Raw genomic sequence first — 7,743 nt, forward strand, 5'->3', positions numbered from 1 at the left:
CACAGAACCTTGGTATTCTAAAAACAGCTTACAAGTACTAGAAGAAATGAGTCAGGCTTTAAGCAGAACCAAAAGGGTAGTGGGCTTGATTATTACTGGTATAACAGCTTTAATTACATTAATTGCTAACACCACTCTTCTGCAATTGCTTTGACACAAGAAGTTAAGACAGCTACTTTTGTTAATCATTTAACAATAAGTGTTACTAATGTGTTGAATATACAAGAGGATTTAGATAGGCATTTGGAAGAACAGATTGATGCTCTTTATCCTAAATTATTAGAAGGAGGTTAAGAATTTAAGAGTAAGGAGCCATCTCAAGTGTCATGCCAAATACCATTGGACTCATGTTAATTCTAAAATTTATAGTGGTAGTCATTATAATTAGGAAAAAGTTTAAAGACACTTGCAGTGTATTTGGCATAATTCTAACACCTCTCTAGATGTTTTAACTTTACATAGTGAGCTTATAAATTTCAAGAAGGCTGCTCTGCTGAGCGTTGATGCAGTAGATACTACTGATAAAATTATCCATGGCCTGAGGTCAGTATTTCTTTTTTTTTTTTTTTTTTTGTCAAGCTTCAAGAATGGCATACATAGCTTAATCATGCTAGCCCTTTTTGTTCTGAAAATACTTTTATTCCTGCCCATAATGTTGAAGCTTGTCTCTAACAACATCAACATGTTGGCAGCCAAAGTACATGGCTTGAACCTGAAAATGAACCCCCAGACAGAGTTATTAAACTAACAGGCTGGCAAGCCACGGTCAGGTAAGATTCTGCACAAAGCCTTACCAACCTACAGCATAAGTGCATTCTTTTGATAATGCATATCTTATGACAGGTAAGGAAGTCATTCTTGTCAGAATGACCTAAGGCAGCTTCAGTCTTATTAATGAAATAAAAAAGGGGGAGAGGTGGAGGCCTTTGGGGCTGCTTGGCAAAAATCTGATACGGGCCAAGGACAAGGAAATGGGCTGCTTGGCAGGAATATGACATTGGCCAAGGACAAAGAAGTAGGCTTCAGGCAGGAATCTGACACCAGGCTAGGACAAAGAAGTAATTTCAGGCAGGAATCTAAATATTAGGCTAGAACAAAGAAATAATTTCAGACAGGAATCTAAATTTGAGGTTAGAACAAGGAAGTAGACATCAGACATGAAAATGACTTCCTGCTAGAACAGGGATGTTGGCTCAGATATTTTGGTCATCCTGAAAAGCAAACAGTGATCATTGAATTTTATTTATTGCCTTGCTTGTTCTTTGACTATTTGTGTTTATTGTCTTGCTTGTTCCTTGACTATTTGCATCTATTGTATTGCTAGTCCCTCAACCTAGAACTGACCTCAATACTTGCATGTAATTAAGATGGTATAAAAGCAAAAAGGAGGAGGGAGCTGAGATAAAAAGTTCTAGGGAAGGGAAATGGGGAAAGAGGATGACATTTGTAATGTAAATAAATAAAATATCCAATAAAAAAGGGTGAAAATGCTTTCCTTTTACATTTTTATCTTAACTAATTGTTTATGCATATGGATGTTTTGCCTGCATGTATGTCTGTGTACCACATGTGTGTGGTTCCCTTGGAGGCCAAAAGAGGATGTCAGATCACCTGGGACTGGAGTTACAGACAGTTTTGAGCTTATATGTGTGTACTAGAAATCAAACTCATCTCAGCTTAAAGGGCAGCTAAAGATCTTACATCCCAAGCCATCTCTCTAACCCTTAAAAAATAATGCTTTCTTAATTTTTCTTTCTTTCTCTCATTTCTGCTACAAATGGTATAGCAGTCATCTTTCCATAGCTATTGTCTTTCTCTCTGAGAGGAAATAAAAAAAATACAAATAAAATGTCACAAACTCCTAACAGTTCATCCAATGAAGGAGGAACTATGGATAAGAACAGCCAGCTCTCCACCCCACCACAGCGTTCCCTCTTAGTCACTTTTCCACTAATAATACCTTTCAGAATCCTGTGAGAGTTATAGATAAAATTCCAACACAGGGATGGAGAAACTCTTTTCTTACATTCCTTTTGGTGTGTCCTAAACAGGATATCTTTTAGGCAAGATAGCTTTGTAGAAGAATGAAAAGGTAACTATACAAAGTGCACAAAGATAAAGCAGTTCCTCACAAAGCCCGGGTTTGTGGGTCATGTGAAAAGTTTGCCCTCTGTCTATTCTCTCTGTATCTGCTGTCTGAAGATGTTTGCATTGCCTCTCCTACATCTCTTAATCCTCACCAAGAGTTTCTTAAACCCTCTGAACATGGACTGTGCTATATTAGTAGGTTTTACTCTCATTCTTCCATTGATCCAAAATCTAGTATGAAAAAAGAAAACAGTTTTTCTACCTATATGCTACTGTTTGGACATAGAGTGAGGTGTGGCCCCCGAGGTCTGTGTGTTTGAAATTTAGAGTGTAGAAGCTTAACCTGTCTACAGCAATGATTTGGGCCTTTGGAAAGTGATTAGAATTAGATGAGGTAGAACCCCCATGACTCAATCCTGAGGCCTTTATAAAAAAGAGAGAGACCAGAGGCTGTGCACACTTCCATGCTCCCTGTCCACACATCCGGTGTCAGTCCAAGACCATCAGCAGACGTGGCCCTTAAATCATAGACCTCCAGTACTATGATCCAAAATAAAGTTAATTACTTTATAAAGCAATTCAAGCAGTGATAGTCAGTTAGAATCAACAGACTGGTACATGATAAAATTGGTTTCTTTAAAAGTATCACCTTTCAAATGAAACCCTAATTCTTTACATGCTGAGATCCACAGCTTTTAGGACACCATGAAAGTATAGAGTTTAAAATGAATTACCTTTAACAATAGGAGACTGGGTCTTTTACAGTATCCATTATCATCAACTAAGTTGATAAAGAGAATGCTGAATTTGGAGTTAGTAGATTAAAGATTGAATTTAAATTTTACCATTTACTAGTCGTGGAATAAAACTTCATTAAGATTCTGTCCTTGTCTGGAATATGAGACAATAGCAGCTAGTCCTATCTGCTCAGCATAATATTCTAAAGGAAAAAAAACAGGTGTTAAAAAGTTCAATAATTAAAATTTTTGACAAACACAAGCTATTAGTGTTGTTGTCCCTGTCAGTTAAAATGAAGTCCATGGAGAAGAACATGAAATACAAACAAAAAAGTAAATAAATAGATGTGAAAAATAGAGCCCAGTTTCACTGTGGAACCGTGGAAAGAAGAATCTGTTTAACAACTGAAATGATAACTGTGGTGACTTTTAAAGCCCTGAAAATTAATATAATCTTTGTAGAAGTCTCTCAACCGTAGCAAGTGTGGATTTTTTTCCCCTAATGCATAAGCAAAAGTTCCTGAGCTTTTCTCTTTCTGTCTCTCTAGATGCCTTTTACCTTCTTAAGTTTCACTCCAAATGACCCTGGAACCTCAAAATAAATCTCCTCCTTAAACCAGTCTGCCTCTTCATAACCTCTATTTTGTTCAGCACCTATTATTTTATCCTCCTGCCTCTCTTCGCTCCTGCATGACAGTCTTTCTTTCTGGGTCCTTCTTGTTTCACTTCCTCACCCCTCACACAGATTCTGTACAGAAAGATCTATAAACTCAACCGACAAGCATAGTGGGATGAGAAGAGACTATCTGACAATATCTAAGAATTGTTGTTTGCATGTTGCATTGTATTTATTGCATATCCATTTTTCTAAGTGTAGAGTAAAGCTCATACTTTCCAAATTATTGCCCCCCCCATCCTCTATATGAGGAGCCACTGCATTCTCTATCAACACCTAAACGCCATTCCACCCAACTCTTGGGATTTTCTTGATGTTTTCAATGTTACAGTGTATTTGTCCACTCTGTCTAGGAGAGAGATTCCCAAATCCATGATAAACTGCTGTCATCTCTCCCTCTCATATTCATGGTAGATGTCACTGAAGAATTACTACATGTTTTCCTCTGAGGCCTAGATTAGTGTTCTAGTGAGCTGTTCTCAAACTTCGATATGTATCATAACCACTGAAGGACTTCATAAAATAGAGAGTATCTTGAACTTTCTCGTAATTCTGTGGTAAGGACCAAGAAATTGCACATCTATGTTCTCAAGTACTGCTGATGGTTCTGGGTATGGGGTGGGGTATCCAGACTCTGAAAAATAGGTATTCTAGTGAACTACTAGCAAACCCAAAGACAGCTGTCCAATAGGTGAGATCCAACAGTATCTTGTGTTATAACAACCTTTGTCTATGGTTCTACAGAAAATATGTAACATCTATCTGCAGCAAGTTAGAAGCCTTCACTATTTAGACTGGAGACTGTGCTATAAAAGCTGTCTCCCCATCAATTCAGAAAGCTCTGTTTTCTTTTTCCAAGATTCTTCCATTCAGTATCCTATCTCCTCCATCACAGATCCCTTGCTTTGGATTTGATTCCAAATGTTCACACTTAACTGCTATATATAAAGTCAATTCCCAGGCCCACCCTTGATGATAAAAACAGTTAAAGGAGCTTCTGCTTGGTTGCTTAGAAGATATCTGAATAGGAATCAAGAGGCCTTCTTACAGAGGGAGAGGGGGCATAAACAGAACACAAACGGACTGAGAGACAGACATATTGCTAGCCTTTACCTGCTTCTGTTCAGTTGAGCATTCAATCTGTGGAGGAACCAAATGGTTAAAATTTAGGAGGATGTGTACCTTTTAGATACTAAATTTAGACTAGATAAAGTATATCTTCTAGTAGAAATTTTAAATTGACTGGTACAATACTTAATTTAGTGTGATCATAGTTATAAAAGATTTTTTTCTTATTTCTTATTACGTGTATTGCAAGAGTCTGCATGCGGGTATGTACACATGAGTGCAGGTACATGTGAATGCAAGCACCCACAGAAGCCAGAAAAGGGCATTGGACCCCTTGGAGCTGGAGTTAGTTATAGGCAACTGTGAATACCTTCATATAGGTACTAAGAACCAAACCTGGGTCCTCTGCAAAAACAGCATGTGCTCTCTGTGCTCTTGACCTCTGAGCCATCTCTGCAGCTCTTGGTTTTGTTTTTAATAAGGCATTGCTACAGCTTTTCTTGAGCAATTTATATTCACAAAGAGCATACAATTTGTTATCTAGCTTCTCCCAGTGCTCCTGATTCATCCTGTGTCATGGTTGCCCATACTTTATTTGGCAGTAAAATCTTTTACTAAAGAAAATCTTACAATAGAAAACTCAGTCAACTACAGTGCTCACATGGCAAACACAAACACAGGCAGAAAGCTTCAAAGGGTGACTATCAAGCTTTTTAATGCAGGGATTGTTCTCAAAGCTCTCGTGGTGAAAAGGGAAACCAACAAAGGAAGGTGGAAATTCTTCAAGACTGAAAAGTCCACTGCTTCCTCTGGATATGATGAAGCAAAAGCAGGGCAGAATGACTACCAGAACCTAGACAGAACTACAGCTCTAGTAGAGGGCTGCCAGATGAAAGCTGTGGGCTATGGTAGGTGCAATCAGCCATTGTCAAACCATAGCTTCTAAAGGAAGGAGGCAGGGGAGTTTATATCCTACTTACTACTTCTTTCCCCTTCTACCTTCCAATGTCTGGAGAGTTTCTGGTTGGCTGGTCCCAGTGAAATGCTAGAAGAAAAGGAAAGCCAGCTGATGTGATTTATCAGAAGACAGTCTCCTGAGCAACGTGAAGCAAGACAAGAGAAAGAAAGAAAGAAAGAAAGAAAGAAAGAAAGAAAGAAAGAAAACCAAAACAACAAAACAGGCCAACAAAGAACACATAGCACAAACCCAAAAAACACAAGACTCAGAACAGAGTTTCTCCTGAAGAATTGGGATGGAGAAGTTCAAAGCCAACACAATTCCTCTCTATACTTATACATTCTGGCCACAGACTTTCTGGGACACCTTTGTTAGATTCTGGTTTAATCCTTACATTGTGAATCCCTCAGTCACAGTCAATAAGAGTCTCATGAAAACATAATGTGTTTATATGCTCTGCACCACCAAGCCGTCTCTCCAGCTCCCATTTTGTTCTTAATAAGACATTGCTACAGTTTTCCTTGAGTATTTCACATTCTCAGAGTGTGGTATTGTTCTCTAGTTTCTCCTGACACTCCTGATTCATCCAGTGCCATGATTTTCCAGATTTTATTTAGCAGCAAAATCCTTTACTAAACAAAAATCTTATGAAAGAAGATTCAGTCAGCCCCAGTGTTCATGATGCTCCTCTGTAGGCGTAGAACCTGGAGTTACCATACTGCAAGGTGAAGAGCAACAGATCTGACTCTATATATATCATACATGTTTGTTTGTTTGTTTGTTTTTTATAGAATAGAGTTTATTCAGGGCATGGGGAGGGGAGTTAAGAGGTTAGTAGAGGCAGGGGGGGGGAGAAAGAAAAGGAGAGGAGAAGAAAGGAGAGGAGAGGGGAGGGGAGGGGACGGGAGAGGAGGGGCGGGGAGGGGACAGAAGAGGAGGGAGGGGAGGGGACAGGAGGGGAGGGGAGGGGAGGGGAGGGGAGGGGAGGGGAGGGGAGGGGAGGGGAGGGGAGGGGAGGAGAGGAGAGGAGAGGAGAGGAGAGGAGAGGAGAGGAGAGGAGAGGAGAGGAGAGGAGAGGAGAGGAGAGGAGTAAAGGCTGGACATGAACACGTGGAGAAGGGGGAAGGGAAGGAGGAAGGGTAAGGGGACAAGGGGATCAAGAGAGCATGAGAACAAGAGCAAGAAGCTCATATATGGGTTTGTTGAAGACATTTCTTTCCCCACCCATAGGCCTTGAATTTCTGGGCTAAATTTAAGAAGCTCATCAGTTATTAAGTAAAACCCTTCCTCAAAAGACTCATAATTTTCATGTATACATTGAATTTTAGGAAGGATTTTATACCCTAACATATTAAAATATGTAGTTACTGACAAAAATAAACAAGGAGGTAGGTGAGAAAAGAGAAGGATTAAAAAAAACAAAACAAGATAGTGGTTTAAAAGGCTAAGAAGAAAACCAAACTATTACTAATCAGAAAAGTGACCATGGAGAGCCTACTGATAACAAAATGCAAACCCTAATGCTGTCACTGGTGACCAGAAGCAATGTCCTCCAGATATGCTCTGAAGCACAGCCTGGCTTCCTTCACAGAGGCTGCCTGCAGGACTGTCAGCCATTGGGCAGAGTGCTGTGCACACCCTCTGCTGCTATGCAGAGAAGTCAGAGGAGGGAAGCCAAAAATGAGACAGGGATGGGCTGAGATGGAGAGGCGCCAGCACACGGGAGCCAGCCTGCCAGATATCCTGTCACAAGAGCTGCTGCTTAAGTCTCCTGGTTCACTGGAAGAAGGGAATTGGGAAGGGTTGATGATGTGAGGGTTGATGGTGTCAGTAGCCAGAGGGGTCTTCACAAGGAGCAAAAATAAGCTAAACAGAAGAGAAAGACACAGCTGTTCTTTGCTTTTGTAGATCTCCAGATTTATTTTGTCATGTGTTGGTGCGGCTGCACAGTCAGAGAAGCATGGGTTTCCTTTATGCCGGACACGAGTAGAGAGCAAGGCAGAGTGAGATACAATCAGGCTATACCAACCCCAGTGGCTCCCTGCACGCTCCCACCCTGGCCCTGTGCCCACCTTCACTGCATGCCTCTCTTCTAGACTGGCGAAACTTGAATCAATATAAAGCCTTTGCCACACACGTAAGGTAGAATACAAACCATTTTACATATATTATCATGTTTAATTCTCAAGCAAAAGTATTAGGGGTACCATTATTTC

This window comes from Arvicanthis niloticus, chromosome 12, assembly GCF_011762505.2.
Source record: "Arvicanthis niloticus isolate mArvNil1 chromosome 12, mArvNil1.pat.X, whole genome shotgun sequence".
Lineage (NCBI taxonomy): Eukaryota > Metazoa > Chordata > Mammalia > Rodentia > Muridae > Arvicanthis > Arvicanthis niloticus.